The sequence below is a fragment of the Macrotis lagotis genome, chromosome 1 (genome assembly GCF_037893015.1).
Source record: "Macrotis lagotis isolate mMagLag1 chromosome 1, bilby.v1.9.chrom.fasta, whole genome shotgun sequence".
In the NCBI taxonomy this organism is placed as follows: Eukaryota; Metazoa; Chordata; class Mammalia; order Peramelemorphia; family Peramelidae; genus Macrotis; species Macrotis lagotis.
This window is the reverse complement of record NC_133658.1, coordinates 24,660,679-24,681,857: the sequence shown is the minus strand read 5'-3', so window position 1 is coordinate 24,681,857 and position 21,179 is coordinate 24,660,679. Positions and strand designations below refer to the sequence as shown.

General features: G+C 39.5%; 1 protein-coding gene across 2 annotated transcripts in view; it reads left to right on the top strand.

Annotated features, from left to right (window-relative positions):
• Nucleotides 1-21,179, top strand: part of RNF24 (ring finger protein 24) — a 101,913-nt gene that overhangs the window by 46,060 nt on the left and 34,674 nt on the right. The gene's annotated exons all lie outside the window — the stretch shown is intronic.

The following is a 21,179-nucleotide window of genomic DNA, read 5'->3' as shown; positions in this document are numbered from 1 at the left end:
AGCAAATATCTTTTTTTTCTACAAGACCATTCCTTTGTTTAATAAATATTTCAGGTTCTTACTATGTTTAAGGAGCTGGCTAATTGACTTATGAGTAAGCTCATCTTCCAGGTGAAGTTGCCCTTGAGTCAGCATTGATAAAGAAGGAGACTTGAGTTCAACTCTCAGATGGACCACCAACCCACTTTGTCAAGTGAACTCACTTCAACTCTCTGGGGCCCCATCTGCAAAATGATGAGTATTAGAGGATATGACCTATGAGATCCCTTTAAATCTACGATGTTCTAGAACATGTAGAGATGCATGGATGGGTATGATGAAATGTAAGCTTTATACACACACATACACACACACACACACACACACACACACACACACACACACACACATCTCCCTTGATAAAATTTAAGTTCTTGAGAGTAGAATTTGTTTTGTTGGGTTTTTCTGGTTGTTTTTTTGAGCTTTTTTTTTTCCCTTGTCTTTATATTCCCATTTCCTAGCACAATATCTGACCCTTAAGAAATGCTTATTTACTGAAGACTACTTTGCAACTTGTGTGACCTTGAGCAAATGGACCTGTGTCCTTATCTATAAAATGATAAGGACCAGAACCAGTAGAGCTGAGCTAAAGAATCAGAATATTAGATGGGAAGCTTCTTCAAAGATCCTCTAATCCAATAAAAGCCATCTTGCCTTTGTTGAAGACAACTAGGAAAGAAAGAAGTCACTTCTCTCCTGAGAAAGCCCAGTCCATTTTGGTTTGACAAAATATTCCATTTTATCAGCTGCTCTAAGGTGATGGATGGTAGGGGTAGTGCTCTGAGATTGCCTTCTCCCACCTTATCATCTTTGCATTACTCATTTTTTCCCCTTTCATCCTTCTTATTTTCTGTGCCCCAAATCAATTTTGTCCTTCTCTTTTCCCTCTTTCCTTCCCTTTTCCTTCAAGCCATTTGTGTCATTTTTTTTCTTAGACACCCAATGCTGTTATTTCCTTGTTTCCTTGTAAAGATTACATTGAGATAGAAATTGTTCTTATAAATTTCACACAACATATATCTTGAGGGCCAGTCCTTCTTAGTTTGGCATGTCCTAAAGCTGCTATAAAGTTAAGTCTGCCCAATACATTCCTTGAAATTCTTTTGGATTCCTAAATGATCATGTTATCTCCAGAAAGTATATTTGGCTTTGCTGGAAAGCTAATTTAGGTATAAAATGTTAATTCCCTTGACTTTTAGTGTATCATATGTCATTCTTTGGCATTGGCAAAAAGTCTGTGCAGTTCAGTTTAAAAAACATTTTCCTTGTGCTAACATGTAAAACAGATCCTTGTTATTGTAGTTTTCAAGCTTGATGAGTGTCTCAGTGAGCTGGATCTGGGATTGATAATTTACTAAGAATTCTGTCACTCTTCCTAGGAATCTCAGTAATCTGCTCCCTTGTTTTTAGTATTTCCTGGAATGTTTCCTATATAATTTCCTGCAATAGAGAAGTCAGACTTATTCTTCCTGTTTGGGGAAAAATATAATATCTTCAGTTTATCTCTCCAACCTCAGTTCTCAAAATCCATTAACTTTTATTTGCTAAGGTTCCTAGAATTCTTTATTTGGATATGGGGGATTTTTTTTGCTTGCTTTCTTATTTATTTTTGTATGTGTTATTCTCTGACCTCTAATTCCCCCCCAAAAAAAACCCTGTTTTTTTATTAAATCCTTTGTATTTTTATAAGTAGTCTTCATAGGTTGTTCTAAGCTCTTGAATTTCAAGCCATCTTGAGCCTTCTTTATTTCATCCTAATAACCTTTTCCTTTATTTTCTTCAGTCATTTCTTTATTGATAATAAAATGTACTCCTTAGAAGGCTAAGTTACCCAAGCTCTTTATTCTCTTTCACTTCCCATGTCTTCTCTGCTGACTCTACCTTCACCACATCTCTGATGTACAGCACTTCTTTCCTCTTGACCCCACTAGTACCCTGGGGCAGGTCCTCATCCCTGGACTCTTCTTGGCTGGACTATTCGAGAACCTTCCAGTTTGTCTCCTACCTCAAGTCTCTCCCCACTGCAGGCCAACCTCCGCCATCACATTGATTTTCCTAAAGCACAGGTTTGACTGTGCCATTCCCCTGTTCCATAATCTGGAGTCACTCCTTTCTGCCTCCAGAATCTGTTCAGTTTTTGAAGCCCTTTTTAACTAGCTCCTTCCTCCCCTTCTGGTCTTCTATGCCCTTCCACTCTCTCATGTCATCAGGGATGTTCTAGTTCCTCATTCTACTCATTTTTTTCCTGCCTGGCCTCCAATGCTGGAATCCTCCCCCTCCTCACCTCTTGGCTTCCTTCAAGCCTTTTCTAACATCCCCCTTCTGCAAGAACTGCTTCCCAATTGTCCTTCATCTGTGTGTCATCTCCAGTTCATGTTGCCAAGGCTGGGCACAGTTGTCTGCATGGCGCTGCCTCATTAGACTGAGAGTCCCTTGAGGGTAGGTCCTGGTTGAGCCTTTCTCGGGTACATAGAGGGTACTTGATAAATATTTGTGACCCAACTCTTATCCATTCTAATGTTCTTCAAAGCAGTGTCAGCTTCCATAAAGAAAACCTCAGAGTTCACTAAATTTTCCTCTCCTAGTTCAGCTTCATGTCTTTTTAATCCAAAGCTTTTTTGGTTTGCTCATTTCTTTGATTGTTCCCTTCTAGAAAGCAAATTTTGTTTGAAGGTTTGTGGCAGTCCCATTTTTCCCCTTCTAATTCATTTCCTTTGTTTTTCATCATCTACATCATGTTGGGCCAGTGACAGGGGCTGTTGAAGGCTATGCCAACCAAGCTGAAAAGACTTCCCTATGGGCTTGCTCCTGAGCTGCAGGTCCTGCCCAAGGGCCATCACCAGGTTGTCTTTAAGGCAGTTATTCTCATTTTGTTTTTCAGTTAACTACAAAACTAGACTAAGTGCTTGACCACAGAGAAAGCTTGCTGGGGACATGGTGCCCAGAACCCTGAGCCCAGAGTCAGGAAGACCTGAGTTCAAATGTGACCTCAGATGCTTGTGTGACCCTGGGCAAGTTACTTCACCTGCTGAGCCCAGTTTCCTCCTCTGTTAAAGAGGGATACTAATAACCGCTTCCTCCCAGGGTTAGAGAGCCTGACACCTGACCCAGGGCTGTGATGAGTGCTGGCCACTGCCCTCCAGGAGCAGCATTTTGATGTGGAAGACAGCCTGTAAAGAGCAGAGTACCAATGAGATAGTCACTGCCAGCCACTGGCTTAGGAGCTGGGAAACTGGGGAGTAGGTGCAGGGGAATGGGAACAGCAAATCACCATCAGTTTGAAAATACACAAATAATGGACCTGTAAAAATAGTACAGCAGGTGGTGCAGAGGATGGCACCCTGGACTTGGGATCAGGAAGACTCATCTTTATGAGTTCAAATCTGGCCTCAGACACCTACCACCTGTGTGACCCTAGGCAAGTCACTTCACACTGTTTATCTCAGCTTCCTCATCTAGAAAATGAGCTGGAGAAGGAAATGCCCAACCCTCTAGTGTCTCTGCCAGAAGACCCCAAGTGGGGTCAAGAAGAGTCAGACATGATGGGAAATGGCTGAAAAGTGGGGCGATAAACACAGACAGTAGGAGCAATGAGAACATCAGGCTTCCCAAGGAGAGTCATCGATTATTTCCCAGTCACCCCTGCAGTTGTGAATAAGATCACAAATACATTGAGAAAATTACTCTTGTCTTAGCCTCCTGTCCCACTGCTGCAGACATCCACACCACAGAAGCTGGCGGTACCCACCGGGTCATTGCCAGGGTCATGCTCTCCCATTGGTTCCTGGGCAGAGCATCACTGAACACTCCAGTTTAATCTTGCAGAGGACCTGTTCTCCAAAGGTACATCCCATGGATGATGACACCCCTAGGGATGCCTGGAGGCTGGGTATAGGCAGGCTCACAGAGGGATTATGATTGGCATCTGTGGGGGCAGTCCCAGACCCTTGGACTATTGAAGCAGGCGTTAAGTATTTCCTATGTGCCACTTACTGGGATAAGTACTGGAGAGACAGAAGCAACAGGAAGTAGGGTCTCTGCCATCAGGAGCATCGGAGGAAAGAAAGGGGAGCTGAAGTGGGAGTGAAGAGCGGCCCACCTAGGGCCGGGTGCCAAATTCCACAGCATGCAGAAGCAGAGCCTGCTGGGCCTGACCCACAAGAGGCCCCTGAAGGGACTCACCCAGGGAGACGGGGGGGGGGGGGGGGGGGGGGCAAGGCAGAGTTCTGGTGAGATGTCTAAGGGCCAGGGCCCTAGAGACAGGGATAATCTTAAGATCTTGACCTGTGGTCTCCCTGGAGCAGAGCCTCAGGGGGTCTCCAAACAGTGCAGTAGTAGGGACCATGGCTAGGCCTCCAGGCTCAGCATTCTGCCATCCTTGTTTTCATCTATTAAGTGTTCCCCAAACAACTAAGAGGACGAATCTTGATCCTTCTGCTTCTCATGACAAGCAGGCCACCCCACCTTTTCTGGCCCCATGAGCTTTGGATTTCTGCAGCACTGAAATGTAAATGCTTGGCATCGGGGGGACTCCATGGCACACCCTTTAATAGAAGGAAGCTGACCAGGTGCCCTTTTGCTCAGAGAAACTCTGGTATTCCTCTGGTGCTCCAAAAGGGCATCAATAAGCCCCATAATTTATACAAATATGAACACTCAGGTTTGGGGGCCTTTAGACCAAGCAACTCTAGGCCTCCATTTTCTCTGGAAGGTGGGGGGGTTGCCTTGTCCTTCACTCTCCAGGGCTCCTCCTGCCTCCCAGGATCCCCCATCCCTCTGGGCACTCCAGGACACATTGCTTCTGGCTGGCACCCAACCAGCAGGCTTAGTTGGGCAGGAGACTTCTTCGTTTTCCATCTTCCCAGAGGCACTCCCTTGGCAACCAATCTGTTGGTGAGGGGCTTCTGCTAAATTGAATTCAGTTGTGACTGGTCCAGCTTGGGGGAGCAGCTCAAGCTTGTAATCCATCACCTTTAAGGAGCCAAACTCCCCCAACGAGGCAGCCTTGTCTCTTCCTCACCCTTACCCACTGCCACAGGAGCATACATTTTCTTCCCCACACCCCTCCCCTCTTTTCTCTAGCTAGCTTCTTTTGTTAGCATAAAATATCTGTAGAGTTGAAGAGAGCAGCAAATAATGCTAAAGATGAAGAGCATGGGAAAGAAACTGGGGTACCTGAATGCCTCTTCTTCTCCTTTCCAAATTCCCTATGCTTATGCTCTTTGAATTGACCATTTCCTTTGTAATCTGATCTGATTTATCAACACATATTCTTCCCCTTAATCCATTTTTTACTTTATTAAAAGTTTTCATTTTATTTTTAAATTATTTTATCATGAACTTAAATATCAAATAAAATGAACATTTACACATACAAAGTTGAACAGAAAAAAGAGGATTTGTACTTGTAACTATGAATTTCTATTTTATCCAGCTTGCTTTTTCCTTTTAAATATATATAAATTCAGCATGTAGCTTTCAAAGCTATCCTGCTTGTCTGTGTTTCCTTCTCCCCCTTCTTTCTATTCTCTTTGGTCATTTTTAACGTACTTTTACCAACCTTTTCTTCGTGGTGTTGGAGAAGGCAACATTATCTTTAGCCACCCCCCCCACCTTCCAAATTTTGAGACAATAAAAATGCATAATCAAGCAATGCAAAGTTCCACCTTGGTCATGCCCCACATGATGCATCTCACCATGAGACTATCGTGCTTTCTCATCAGCAAGCGTGTTGACTCATACTTGTTAGGGAAAACCAAAAACATCAGAATACTCTATTACATCTTACTTTAGAATATAGCTTCTGGCATGATGACAATGGGAGGGCAGGATGGCGGATCATTCTAATTCTAAAAATTTAAAACTTGTCTCTTTAGATGACATGTTGGCAGTTACTTTTCTTTTACAAGCTAAAAAGTAATATCTTACAAAAGTAATTAAATCAGTTGTTCTTTTTTATATTTTAACTTGGAGTCTCCATTCCTTCCCCCCCCCAGAAAAATAAAAAAGAACTGCATTTTTTTTATATTTTCTGTAGTGAATCCAAAGCTTATCTTCTTAAAAACAAAAAAGATAGTTGGAGAAAGAGACCAGGGTGACCAGGCATGACAGAAGACCACACAGACTCTGTTCTCTCTGTTTCCCTTTTCATAACTATGCTTACTGATTATATAGGAGTTTTGGACAGAATGGTGTGATTTGGTTTCCATAATCTATGGCCTATATTAAGGGTTTGTTATCTGGAGTCAGAAGGACTCATCTTCCTGCGTTCATGACTGATCTCAGATACTTCCTAACTGGGTGACCCTGCGCAAATCACTTAACCTTAATTGTCTCAGTTTCCTCACCTGTAAAATGAGCTGGAGAACAAAAGTGCAAACACTCCAGCATCTCTACCAAGAAAACCCCAAATAGGGTCACACAGAATCAAACTTAACTGAAACCACTGAAAAACAACTTTTCAACTTCTCTCTTGACTTCTCCAGCTAACGCCTAATGATGGTGTAGTGAGATAGTGTTCTTTGATGTTTGTTCAGATTCCACAGAGAGAGAACAGCCTACCTGTCCTGCCTGCCCTGCCCACTCTGCCCTACCCTGTCCTGGAGAGCTGAGATGACTCTTTTATAGCAAAGATGGCAGGAAGCCCACAATTCAGTGTCAGAGCCATAAGTAATTGAAAATTCTACAAGCCTGGCAGGAGTTGCTAACCAAAATATAGTGGTCTTGATTTACCAGGTGAAAAGGATTGTTCCACATTAGTTTTTCCTGGCCATAGGAATATATAAGCAATCACTTTGGTCAGAACCATTTTTTAATATGAAAGAGAACTCTCTCACCCTATATCAGATTAGGTGTAAAAACATAGTGCCATTTTTCTTTTTAATTCTTTTTAATTCCCCCCACCCCACCCCAACCTGCATATATTGTTTGTTAGCCAGGTTTTCACGATTCATTTTTGTCTTTCACATAGCACCATAGAGTTATAGGATCTTAGAACTAGACAAAGTTCACCTAGTCTAATGAGAATTCCCTTCTTTTTCTGCTCCCTAAAAGTACACCTCTATTTCCCTGATCCTGCCTCACTACACACTACGTACCATCCTATATTCTCCTGTTTTCAGACTCAAAAAACTATCTATTATCTGATGTTTCTGGGATAGACATAAACCTGTCCCTGACCGCAAGCAGATGGAAAATGTCTAACTTTCAATTAATTTTTGTGGGGGGGGGGAATAGATTAACTTCAGTGAGCTTCAGTTTATTTACTTGGCTGCAAAATGAAACTAATCAGGCCTTGTTTGCTGAGAATTAATTGTCTTATAAAATACTTATGAAAGAGAAGAGACTGACGGTGCTAATCATTTTTAATGTACCAACTCTTCATGACTCAGTTACAGTAAAATGATTCATTCCTTGTGGAATGTCTGTGACCTGCTCAGAATATTTGGAAGGAGAGCAGCATAGAAACCAGACACACCCCAGAATGTTGTGTGTAGACTATGGTTCAGCTGTCTTACTGTCTCCCTGTTTCTAGTCCATCTGACTAGAGTTCCATTTAACAGAATAAAGTGATAATGACAGGCAAAGAAAGAACTTTGCAGCAATAGTGTTATGTGGAACAGCCCCAGAAACTGAAATACTTTTCCTCTGAAGCAATTTCATGCTGAGATTTTGCTGACCTGAAGAATACTGTCTCAATCATGATGGTGAAAATACTGTTGTATGATAACTGAGCTATGCAGCTTCTTTCCTCAGAAACCAATATCTGAAATGACCCCTACATGACAGGCCTTTAATTCACACAAGTTGGCGATATGCAGATTTCTATTAAAGAGGTGATGGTGGGGCAGCTAGGTGGCGCAGTGGATAAAGCACCGGCCCTGGAGTCAGGAGTACCTGAGTTCAAATCCAACCTCAGACACTTAATAATTACCTAACTGTGTGGCCTTGGGCAAGCCACTTAACCCCATTTGCCTTGCAAAAAACCTAAAAAAGAAAAAAGAGAGAGAGAGAGAGATGATGGTTAAACTAAGCACTTTCCTCTGAAATACTCCCCTATTCCTCTAGAAAATAGTTCAGTTTGGGTTCAGCTTTGGTAATGTGGGACATGGGCCCTGGAATAGCCCCAGTTCATTCCTAGTTGAAGAGAACATATAAACTAGGACTAATTGTAAAGATCTTAGAAAGCTCTAGTCTTATTCTAAGGAAAGAGGAATCTTGTTGGAAAAGCAGGACTAGGCATTCAATGCCTTTTCTCCAAGCTAGTGAACATCAAGATAATTTAACCCAGATGATTCAGTCACCACCTTTTAAAACTCTGTAATAAGGTAAATTCCAGAATTTCCTTCAGTGTAGTCTGGTGTACTATTAAATACTCTTTCAGTTCATTTCTTTCATACTTACCTTTTATTGTTAGTCCTATCAAATAACCAATGGCCCAAAATTGAAATAATTGTAAACTGAGTGCATGACCATAAGGAGGCCATCAAAGAATCGTCTCATACCTATTTCTTGATCTTGGGGCACCATAATATTTCGGTTCATACTTTGGAGGAAGGAAGCTTATTATTGCCTCATAAACATTCCAAGGAGTTATCCATGGTCCTTGGAGACAGGGAGCTATCTCTAATAGATATTTGACCTGACTTCCTTCAGAATTCTAAAATATTCAATTAGATTTTTGAAAATCTGTAGTTTCTTAAATAACTAGAGATTCCCCAGTAATTAAGCTGCCCAATTTTGATTTTTCATCATGAGAAGTTAGTCTAGATTTGCAAAGGATCCTCCACTGCCAATGGATAGTTTTAGAGAATGTGGGCCTATCCTAGGATTTAGCATGTAAATTGAAGCTCCTGATGCTTTCTATTGTCTCCATAGTTGCTATTGCCTTCTCGTAATGAGGGTATCTTTTTATTTCAAATTCTTCCCTTCTCTCCCCTTTTCCCCACCTGTTAAGAAGGCAAGAAAAACAAAACCCATTATACATTTATATTGTTTTGCAAAACAAATTTCCAATTAGCCATGCCCCCCCCAAAAAAAACAAAAAAAAAGTTAAAAAGGGAAAAAAATATGATTCATTCTGGACTCTGAGTCCATTATCTCTGTCTAGACAAGTAAATAGTATATTCACCATAAGTAACCTGGAATTGTAGTTAGTCATTGTGTTTATCAGAGTTACTAAGTCTTTCAAAATTAATTACCTTTATTAAATTAAAATGTTCTCCTGTTTCTGTTAACTTCAGTTTGCTTCAGTTTATCCAGGTCTTCCCAGATTTTTCTGAAACTATTCCCTTCATCATTTCTTAAAACACTATAGCATTGCATCACATCCATACAGCATAACTCACCTGGCCATTCTCCCAATTGATGGACATTCCCTCAGTTTCCAGTTCATTGCCATCACAAAAAGAACTTGCTATAAATATTTTTGTACATATGGATCCTTTCCCCTTTTCTTTGATCCCTTTGGGTTATAGATCTTGTTGCAATATTGCTGGGTCAAAAGATGCATACAATTTAATAGCTTTTTAATCAATAGTTCCAAGTTGCTGGACTAGTTCACAGCTCTATGAACAGTGCATTGGTGTTTCTATTTTCTCACATCCCCTTCAGTATTTGTCATTTTTTGTCAACTTAGATGACTGTGATTTAGTATTTCAGAATTGTTTTAATATGTATTTTTCTCATTTTTAGTGATTTAGAACATTTTTATGTATTTTGTGATTTCTTTCTCAGAAAACTGCATAACAATTTTTGACCATTTATCAGTTGAGAAATGGGTCTTATTCTTCTAAATTTGGCTCAGTCTCCTATGTAGTTTAAAAATGAGACCTTTAGCTGATAAGCTTACAAATACTTTTCCCAAATTCCCATTTTCCTTCTAATTTTAGCTACATTGGTTTTGTTTTTATGAAACTTCTTAAATTTTATGTAATAAAACTATATTCATTTTTTTCCTGGGAAGCTCTCGATTTTTTATATGTTTATATGTCAGATCCACAAATATGACAGGTAATTTCTTACCTGCTCCACAAATTTGCTTATGATATAACTTTTTATGCCCCCACTTTTAGCTTATCTTAGCATAGTATGTGAGATCTTGGTCTTGCCTACTTTCCACCAGACCATTTTCTATTTTTCCTAATTGTTTTTGTTGAATAATGAGTTTCTGCCCCAATATTTGTAATCTTTAGGCTTATCAGATACTAGCTTACTGTGCTCATTTGCTACTGTATATCGTATACCTTATCTGTGCCACTGATCAACCTATTTCTTACCCTGTCCCAAATTATTTTGATGATTACAGTCTTATAGTTTGAGTTCTGGTATTTCTAGACCCTTTTCCTATCCTATCTTTTTATTGATTCCCTTGACCTTTTTTACCTTTTGTTTCTTCAGTTATTACTTTTTTCCCCTAGATGTATAAAATAATTCTTGGCAGATCGATATGGTATTGAATGAACACATTAATTTAGGCAGTATTGCCATTTTTTATTATATTGACATCCTATCCATGAGCAATTAATATTTTCTCAGTTATTTAGATTTGTTTTGTTTGTGTGTAATATTTTGTAATTGGGTTCATATAATTCTTTTATATGATTTGACAGGTAGATTTCCAAGTAATTTTTTTTAACTTTCTGCACTTATTTTAAGTGAAATTTCTCTTTCTATATCTTCCTGCTGGATTTTATTGATAATATACAGAAATTCTGATGACCTGTGTGGATGGTAGATATCCTGCAATTTTATTGAAGTTGTCAATTGTTTTAATCAGTTTCCTATTTGACTCTCTAGGATTCTCTTAAGTCATCATATAATATGCAAAATGTGATAATTTTGTTTCCTCTTTTCCTGTGCTTATTCCTTCAATTTCTTTTTCTTGTTTTCTAGTTAGCATTTCTAATACAATATTTAATAATAATTGTGATGATGGACATCTTTGCTCCATCCCTGATCTTATTAGAAAGGCTTCTAGCTTATCCTCATTATAGATAATCCTCTCAGTCTGGTTTCCAGCCCTGCTCAGCAGCAAGTGAAAGTCAATGGCTACTGGGAGTAAAGCCCTGCCTAGAGCTTAGTGGAGCATGAGTTGTAATAGGAAAAAGGGGACTGTGACTCGAGGTAGAGGAAAGTGTGGACTTGAACCGGTCTACCAGTGGGTGAGATGAAGAAGGGGACTGTGACTTGAGAATAGAGAAGAGTGTGGATTTGAACCAGTTTACCAGTGCGCTGAGATGAAGAAGGGGACTGTGACTGGAGAGTAGAGGAGAGAGTTTTAGTGAGAACAAGAAAATGAAAGGAATCAGAAAGGACTTGATTTAAAATGAAGACAAATTTCCTAACTCTAGAGAGCAGGCATTCTAGAGAGCATAGATCTACATTATGATAGCTGGGATTCAGAAGCACTGAGTTAGGGAGAATTTGAAAGGGTGGGAGTTGGTAATCATTAAGAAATGCATCCAGCTTTGAGTCCCCTGGGGACCAGGCAGTCAGGATGGAGGTGGAGCAGATGAGTGGTAATGGGAATGTCCAAAAAAATCCAGTGCTCTTAATCATTCCTCTAATGTGCCTTTGCTTAGAAGCAATCTCACTGAGGAGTCAATATCTGTGGGCTATGTTCTAAAATGTCATTTTGGTTTGTTGGTAATAAACAGTGCTTAAAACTTTAAGTTCCAGGCTCTTAAGTTATAAACTTCCTGATGGAGGAACCAGAATCATTTTCTTTTCTCTCTTCCCTGTAGTATCTAATACAGTGCTCAACACTGATGCATACAATACTGATGATCTTCTAAAAGCATCTTGGGGGCTATGATGTCAGAGTCTACTTGTTCCTCTATCTTTATTGGAGAAAACAGTTAAAATAAATTTTGCAAATATTTTCCATTTTTTTAATATTTGTAATCCAGCTTCCAACTTGAATGTCTTTGAGAAGACTTTGTTTAGTTGACTATTTTGCCATGCTTTTTTTTTTTGGAGGGGAGAAGGGGGAATGGGGGGAGTAAGATCACAGCTAGTATGTATCACGTGTCTGAGATAGATTTGAACTCCGATCCTGTGTCACTTAGCTGTCCCCGCCATGTTTTCTTTAAATTGATATTACTGTCCACTGCTTCTCTTTGCTAAATAAAGTAATACCATTCATTATTGTTTTTTATACTTCTTTGTGAGTTTATAAACAAATTTAAGTTCAAAGTCAGTTTTATCTTTGGCAGGAGATGCTTGCCCAGTTTATGGACTCTCAAGCTGGTTAAACCTCTGGAAGAAATCTTTATAATCAATATTGATTTCACTTCTTTTGTCCACTTTCCATTTTTTGATTTTCAGTTCAATAATTTCTCATTATTATTCTTTATTCTTTTTTATCTTACCTCTAATGTTTCTGTGGTCTGTGCATTGACAGTTGACTCAGGGATAGTTCTCCCATCAATAACAAGTCACTTCTTGCTTATTAAAATATCTCTTATTTATAGTATCATTTATGGCTTCTGTGTCCAGAGCCTACTGAATTGCTTTTAAATGTTCATGATTTTTTTAAAGCACGACTCTCCTGTGTAATCTACAAGTCTTAGCCTTATTTCATTTTTTCAGATCCATACTTTGCCACATTTCTCCCCAGAAATGGTCAAAATTCAATAAAAATAGTATATTTAATTTCCATTAATGTCAGTAGTTCATTTCTCATAAACCATTTATTTGTAAAATCCTGAGTATAATTTTTATTTTTTTAAGAGAAACTAATCCACCAAATCTGACTTTTCCCCTCCTAAACTGATACTATGAAAGCATTTTCTTACAGAAGAATTAGCTGTTAAGGAGCTGTCAGTCCAGATTCATCATGCAGTTTGGGATTATTGGTTTTAATAGTCAAATGCCATTTTATAAGTCCCTTCTGGCTTTTTCATTTTCTTTTTTCTGTTAATATCCTTAAAGTTGTCATTGTTTTTTAATCCTTTACCAGTTCTATAGAAGCTCTAGTGCATATTCATTCAGCAGAATTTTAAGTCAGCATCTTTAAAATGGCATAGAGAGTCATCCTGAGCATCGGCCAGACCTGGACTGTAAGGTCAATCCTGACATAACAGTCATTCGTTCTATTTCATGTTCCTTCTCCAAAATGAAATAGAGATCTGTGAGCACAAGGGCAGGATTTCTGTCTCAAGAACTATATGGCTTTTCTTCTTGCCTGTTATTCTTTGATGTGTGGACCCTTTTTAATGGCAAACTAGTCTGTTTTAACTTCCATAATGAAATGACAGCTTCATTTTAGTCTCAGTGAGCTGATATCTTCTCTGGGACCGTCCCCAGTAATGATGTCACCAAGGCTGTGAGAGTACTCAGTTTGTTCACCTCTTTGTTCACTGAGGCCTCTCCGTGTTGGGACTCACATTCTCCAAATACTTGCTAGGGAAATTTTGTGTTGTTCCATCTTCTCATATCTGTCAGGGGGTTGCCAGTTTTCAGAGGCATGTCTTATCTCCTGTGATTCTCCCAAGAATCCCCTGGGGAGACTGGCATTGCCTTGTTTTACAGCTGTCAAAACCCACTTCCACGTTTTTGTACCGTCGGCATGTATCTAGATTCAGTTCAACAACCATAAGTGCAGGGCCCTGTGCAAGGGCTGGAGACACAGAGCCAGCTCTCAGAGGGAGCTGCCCTTCTCCTGGAGGGATCTAAGACCAGGAAGGGAGGGATCAGTCCAGACATTGAGAGCAGGTGGATCTGTGGCTGGCCCATCTCCACTAGGAAATGGTGAAGTTTTCTGCCCACTGATCCACCCAGATTGTCCCGAGAACAGTGGACACCTTGCCTGCCTGGCTAAAACACAACTGCTAAGGCTGACTGTGTCTTGTTTGCTCTGAAGTGAAGTGCCCCATCTCTGGCTCCCCGCCTCAAGGAGTGGGGAGGGAGATGCTGGTAGAGAGTGGGGAGGGCCAAAGCTTTCACTGCATGGGGCCAAGTTACGTTATTGATCCCTATGGCCCACGTCATGGGAAGGAGCCTCTGGCTGCTTTCTTTTCAGAAAGAATGCTCATAGAGTTGCTGGAAGAAGAGGTTGGCTCAGGCTTTCATTGGATGTTTTGGGACAGAGATGCTGGGGTTCTTTAGGATGGGGCTGCAAAGGAAGGTTCAATCTGTGTTTCTCTTTCTTTTCTGTAACTCTCTCTCCTTTTTTCCCTCCCTCCAATTTACTTCTAGCTGTTCATTCTGAGATTTACTCTCACAGAAAAATGAATGAAATCAACCTCCCAAAGACCTGCTTAAAATTATAATCCAAGCATGTCACTAAGGGAAGGTAGGAAGGGACTGTCTGATGCCAGTGGTTCTCACAACAAATTCTAGTCCCTGGTCATCATTAAACTAAAGGTCTATGAAGAATCTATGCATGGGGGCTTCATCAGTGGGGAGCGGAGAGGGCCCAGGAAGTTTAGTTTTTGTTTTAGGTGCTTTTCGGTGCTTTTAGGCCTTCATAAGGTCACTGATTCCATTTTCAGATCTCCACAAACATCTCTGCATTTGCACAGCAACATCTTCCGATGCCAGCTTGCCAGGTACTTTCACCTGGAAGCCCTGTGGCTTCTCAATTAAAGATGTCTAAAACTGAAGACATCACTGCCCTTCCCCCCAAACCTATAGCTCTTCTAAATGCCCTTCCTCCTTTAATGTGGTCATTGCAGACTCTCTTAAACCCCACAGCCCCTCAGTGACTGAGCCCAGGGAAGCTCTGTACTCTCTCCAGTCTCCTCCTTTCTGTCCATTCACCCAGCTGCCATCTTTGTCATCAACACTCACCTTGACAGCTGCCTCCCATGTGCTCTCCCCTGCTTATCCTCTCTTCCCTTGCCAATGTGTCTCTCACACCTACCAAAATAATCATCCTAAAGGACAGGTCTGGCCATATCACTTCCCCTGTTGAAAAAGCCCTCCCATGGCTCTTGATAAAATGTGGCCTCTTGCCTCCCTTTCCAGTCTTACTGTTTTCTATGGAGGCTCATACCACATTCCAGCCAAACTAGACTATCTCCTGCATTCACACAAGCCTCTCCCATACCTGGGATGAAGTCCTTCTTCAGGTTCATCGCTGAGAATCTTGTCTTCCTTTGGGTTTCTGCCTCCTCCATGAAGCCTTCCTCCACTTCCCTACTTCCCAGTGGCTCTCTCCTTTCTCCAACTTCCTAGATTTTTATTTTTCTAAGTACATAGGACCATGTTGTATACCTCTCAGGAGAAGGAGGGTTCCTTGAAAGCACAGTCTGTCCTGTTTTTGCCTTCTGACTAAAGAGAGGACTTCTAAGAGAGAGTAATTCTATCAGAATTGAATCAGTTATTTTCATTTTTCAGGTTTTGTGGTCAAAATTAAAGTAAACTTTGTAGGCCATGATTTCCATTTTTTTTTTGTCTTGTTCAGAGTTGGCATCAAGGATGCAGTATTGTTGAAAAGAAAAATAAGATTCAGTTATTTTATAGATATCAGAGCAGTTTAGCTCCCATGTTAAAGAAAAAACCAGATGGTTGCCAGTAGTTCATCTACCTAATAATTAGATATTTTAAGCTGAAATAAAAGAAGAAAATAGAACAAATTTTCTCTTCCATGGGCTGTTACTTTGGGGAAAAAACATTTCTGTGTCTTTTTTTAATCTTAGAAAGGATAATCTACCTTATGATCCTGTTTAAGGAATAATCAGTGAATTTAATTATAAGCAAGTTAGCAATAAAAACTATTGAAAGTTCCACAAACAGATGTTATTTTTATATCTCAAATTCCTTTTGTTATTCATTTGATTTGCTTTGGTGTCACATCAAAGCAAGGGTTCTTTGACTTTTTTGTGACATTTTGGCGCAGTCTCATGAAGCCTATAGGTCCCTTCTCAGAATAATATTTTTAAGTACATAAAATAACATGCAAAAAATTACAAAGCCAAGAATAGTGAAAATAAAGTGTGATTTTTTTGCCATTCACGTTCCAGACCCTCTGAAATCTCTCCCCAAATTCCTTGGGGGACTATAGGCCCTAAGTTGAAAAGCTCTGCATTAAAACAAGATAGAAGATAGAAATGAACTGAAGTCTCTTTACAAAATTTCAGTGTTAAATTCTTACTTCTTTTCATCTTTCTATGAATAAGTTCCATTGATTGACCATTTTTCTTTTCCATTAATATTATATTGCATATAAATCTACCATTAAGAAGAGGAATAAATCTTTTATCTTTTGGCTGGCAAATAAATTTAATGGGGTCACTGAAATATCATTCAGCCATTTACCTCTTTTTGTGTGCTGAATGATTTTCTAGAGACTCAAAATAAATATTTGCAATTTTGAAAAGTTTCAAAAGGAAAGATGTTTGTCTTTTTTGGACAGGGAGGAGAGGAAATAAGTTGTTTTCTCATTAGGATCAGCTTGTAAAACAATCCTCTTAAACTGATTGCATTAAAAGAAAAATGACTTAACTGGAAATAGAGATATATTAAATCTTACTTTTAAATTGCAACAATGCTGCCTACCTGAAGCACAGAACAAACTGTAGCCTCTTACTGTGAAACTCTCTTTGGCTATTTTCCTTCAAGAAAGACATAATGGAGTCAGACAGAGATCCAAAAAAAGAGCACCCAAAATTAACAATGGGATGGAGAAGCTGTCACATAAACACAGACTACAAAGCTAGTACTCTTTAACATGGAAAAATGAAGCCTGTAAAATCATGAATATGCCAGAACTAAGTAGTCAGGGAAGACCAAGAAAAGCATACTGAAATTTTAAGTCATCTCAAAAAGATTGAAATGAATTTGTTAAGAATAGATTCACAGAACAGTCTTAAAGAAAAGCATTGATTTTTCAAGGTCGATATAATAAAGAACTACCCATAACATGGATCCAACCTCCCTTGGTATCACTGTCATGGACAGACTATTGGGTAAGATAGACTTGTTGCCTGAATCCTTGTTGGATTTTGGTGTTCAAGCCAATGTATATCTTTTTATATTTGAACACAGTGGTTTCTGTGTTTTCTAGTACAAGGACCTGTTTTTAATACCAAATAATTTCACGGACACATACCCAATCAAACATGTGATAGTACCTGTATTGTTGAAATTCATTGATTAAGAAAATACATAAGTGGTGCAGTGGATAAGACAGAGCACCAGCCCTGGAGTCAGAAGGACCTGAGTTCAAATTTGGTCTCAAAAACTGTGTGACCTTGGGCAAGTCACTTAACCCCAAGGCCTTGCCAAAAAAAAAAAGAAAGAAAATACATGAAAAAGAAAAGAAAATACAAATTGAAAAAACCCAATAACTATGAATTAGTAATGCTTTATTTTCAGCAAACTTTTAATTTCTCTCCTTGACACCTCTCACCTCCATTATAAAAGGGGAAAGAAAACTCTTATAACAAATATGTATAATCAAGAAAGACAAATTCTCACATCATCCATGTCCAAAAATGTATGTCTTATTTTGCATATTAAATGATCTCCAGTTTGTCAAGAGCTCAGTCCTATCATTGTTCATCATCAATCCTCTGGAGCCTAATTTGAACATTCCAATTTTTGGAGGTGATATTGGAAATCATTCACCTATCAGATAAGTTTCTATGTCAAACCATCCAGTGGTGGTGGTTCAGTCATTCCAGTCATGTCTTACTCTTTGTGACCCCATTTGGGATTTTCTTGGCAGAGATATTGAAGTGTTGGCTGCTTCCTTCTCCAAATTGCTTTACAGATAAGGAAGCTGAGGCAAACAGGGTGAAATGAGTTGCTCAGAGGCACCCAGCTAGTAAGTGTTGGCGGCTGAATTTGAACTCAGACCTTGCTGACACTTCTCTCAGTCACCAATGTGATTTTCCTGAAGTGCAGGTCCAATTGTGTCCCTCCAGTGCCTCCCCAACTTTGTATACATATAAAATCCTCTGTTTGGTCATCAGAGTCCTTCATAGCCTACTAATCCCATTTTCCATCCAGACTGGGCTCCTGTGGCATTGTTCCCCAGGCCTAGAAGGCATCCCCTCCTCACTTCTGACCTGTCTTCCTTTAAGCCCCAGCTAAAATCCTACCTTCTCCAGAAAGCTTTCCCCAATCCCTTTTCATTCTTGTGCCATCTCTCTGTTTATATTTATATGTAATCATTGTCTGTTGCCTCTTCCATTAGGTCATGAACTCCCCGAGGGCAGGCACAGTGCTTGACACATAGCTAATAAATGGTCATTGATTGACTAGAAGTGTTCAGATGTTGTCAAGGACTACAGAAAATTGGAAATAGTTTGATGAAGAAGGAGACCCAAGCTATACATTTAGAGAGAAAAAAGTGTAGGATTGGACTGGAGGATCAGAAAGAGCATCTGAGGGAGGAAGAACATCATGAGGAAAGAAGCATCCTGAGGGAGCATTCAGGAAATGAATCCATTTGGTCTGAATCAAGGAATCAGAGGAATAGAAGATAAGATTGGAAAACTCCTGCCAGTCCAGTCCTGGGAAGGGCAGTGCTGAGTGGGGTGTCTAGGGCCTAGGAAGAGACTCAGGGCTTCAGTGCTTGATCGTCACTTGGACTGCTTCAGTGCCATGCATTTCCTTTGTACCAAAGCATTTCCCTTCACTTACTGATCTCATCAATCTAGTTGGGTTTATGATGGTGGATGTGAAAGATGTTGATCTGAACCTCATTTCTGCCAAATCAGACCCCCACTCATTGGAGTCATCAAATACTCTGTTTTTCTTTTGGCCTCTGGCTGAAAGTGAATTTGGGGGACTGACTCCCCTTACATCTGAATTGGTCATTTTCTTCACTGTCTCTGGACTGTCCCCCTCCACCAGTTAGGAGTTTCTTGGTTAAGGCCGAGTGGAAAGTGGGGTGTCTGGGACCTAGGAGGAGACTCACTAAAGCCAGTTAGGAAGGTCTTGGTTAAGGCCAAGAGAAAAACAGTAGAAGTCTGGGCACGTGCAAAGGGATATTTGGCTTTGAGGGAGACTGCTTAGGAAGAACTTTGCCAAAGGTGAGAGAGAAAAGGAGAAGGATGAGTCAGAAGGACTCCAATGTCTCCCCCCCCCCAGGAACATGGAGGACAGTGTGTGACACTGAGAGAATGTCATCCTTCCTTCAACTGGCCCTACCCTGCTCCAACCATCCCAGCAAGAGCAGTTCCAAGAACTTGGGGTAATCATATTAACCTGAAATAGCAGCCTTCAGTATGCACAGTGTGGGCTTATGGCTTTATTTAGAGGCAGGGGATAGAACCTGAAACAGGGAGTCAGAAAGACCTGAGTTCAAATCCAGTCTCAGATTCTACTAGCTGTGTGACCTGGTCCAGCTAGGCAACAGTTGTGAGGATCAGAGGAGATCATATTTGTTAAGAGGACACCTAGCCTGGTTCTTAACACACAATCTTCAAGAAACTGACCCAAGGAACTTTTATTTTAGAAATAAGTATTTGGGTTTAAGAACTTTGTTATATAGAAATTTTTGTTGTTATAGCATTTGGTATAATAAAACTTGATCCTGTGCTTTGAATGTATTTCAAGCAAACAGTTTGCAACTGTTAGAAAAGTGAGTAAAATGGGTAGCAGGCTCAGCTTGATAGATGCTCAGCTTGGTGGTGCAGTGGATGGTGTGGACCTAGCATCAGCAAGGTCTGAGTAAAAATTCAGCCTCCAGCACTTATAAGCTGGGTGACTCTGAGCAACTCACTTCACCCTGTTTGCCTCAGTTTCCTCATCTGTAAAACAAGTAGGGAAAGGAAGAAGTATCTCTAGTATCTCTGCCAAGAAGATGACCAAATAGGGTCACAAAGAGTCAGATATGACTGGAAAACTGAGCAACAACCACCACCACTAGATAGTTTGACACAGAAATATAGCTGATAGGTGAGCAGGTTTCCAATGTTACCATCAGAAGTTGGAATATTCAAATTAGAGAATGAGTTGTTAGATTTTATTTTTACCCAATCACATAAATATATAATATTTTAAGGTAAGATTTACAAGATAAAAATCCAATGATAGTCTTTACAATACCATAGTTATTATTTATCTTTTATAAAAAAAGAGTCACTCCTTATGGTTTCCCAAAGTATCTTTCATCTTCTGGGTATTTCTCATAGAAGAATTACTTTTTTTGGAAATTCCCAGCTCTTCCCATTTGGACAGAGTCCATCTGTTCAGGTCATCACAGAAGATCTTTTTTTTTAAGATTAGACTGTACCTGTGGCAAAGCAAAAGTTCTCTCTGTGGAAACATCTTAAAAATAATTTAATTATTTGCAGATTTTAAATAGATAAATTTGATGCACATCCTTGTTTCAAGGGGGTACAAACAGATACAAAAACTTGAACTTTTTCAGGAATTATGCATTTTTATGAATACTTTTGAGAACAACTAGGCTCAAAAATTCATATAAAGAGAAACATGATAGTTTTCAGGCAGTTGTCCCTGAAGATAAATTGGTCTAGCTATCTGTGATCCACTGACCAATTTCCAAGTAGATATTAGGTCTCTTCCAGAAAACCTCTTAATCTTGATTTCAGTAATAAAAAAAATTTTATTTTGTAATTTTCATCAGGGTATTTTTTCCATAGTCTAGAGAAGAATTATAATTTAATAAACTTGAGGGAAGAGATTAATGCTTTTGCTCACCTTTACTCCTCCATTATTTAGTAGTTCCTTCCCCAATGTGTATTGAAAATGTAGAAGCTACTCAACAATTATTACTACATCTACAATTATATAGAATAAGTACAACAAAGTACTTTCCTGGATTTTGGTAATTCCTACAAAGGACTTTTTCCTCTTTTAACTATGCAGAAGGGATAAGTCAATTTCTTTTCCCTTAGGATTCATTATGGAATTCTTATTTCACTAGCTCTGAGTAGCCAAGTTATATTTCAGGCCTCTTAAAACAGAAACGAGGCTACATTTGAATAGAGAATTTTTCTTTTATTTAATGTACTCCATTTCAGTGGGTTTCCAGCTTATCAAAACAGTAAAGTTAAAATGTACCATCTCCTATGAAGTTACTTCCCATGTGCTCTATATTTTTCTTGCATATTCTCATATATATATGTATATATATATACATATATATATATATATATATATATATGAATCACCCCCATCCAAATGTGGGCCTTCAGGGGAGAGACCATTTCTCCCTC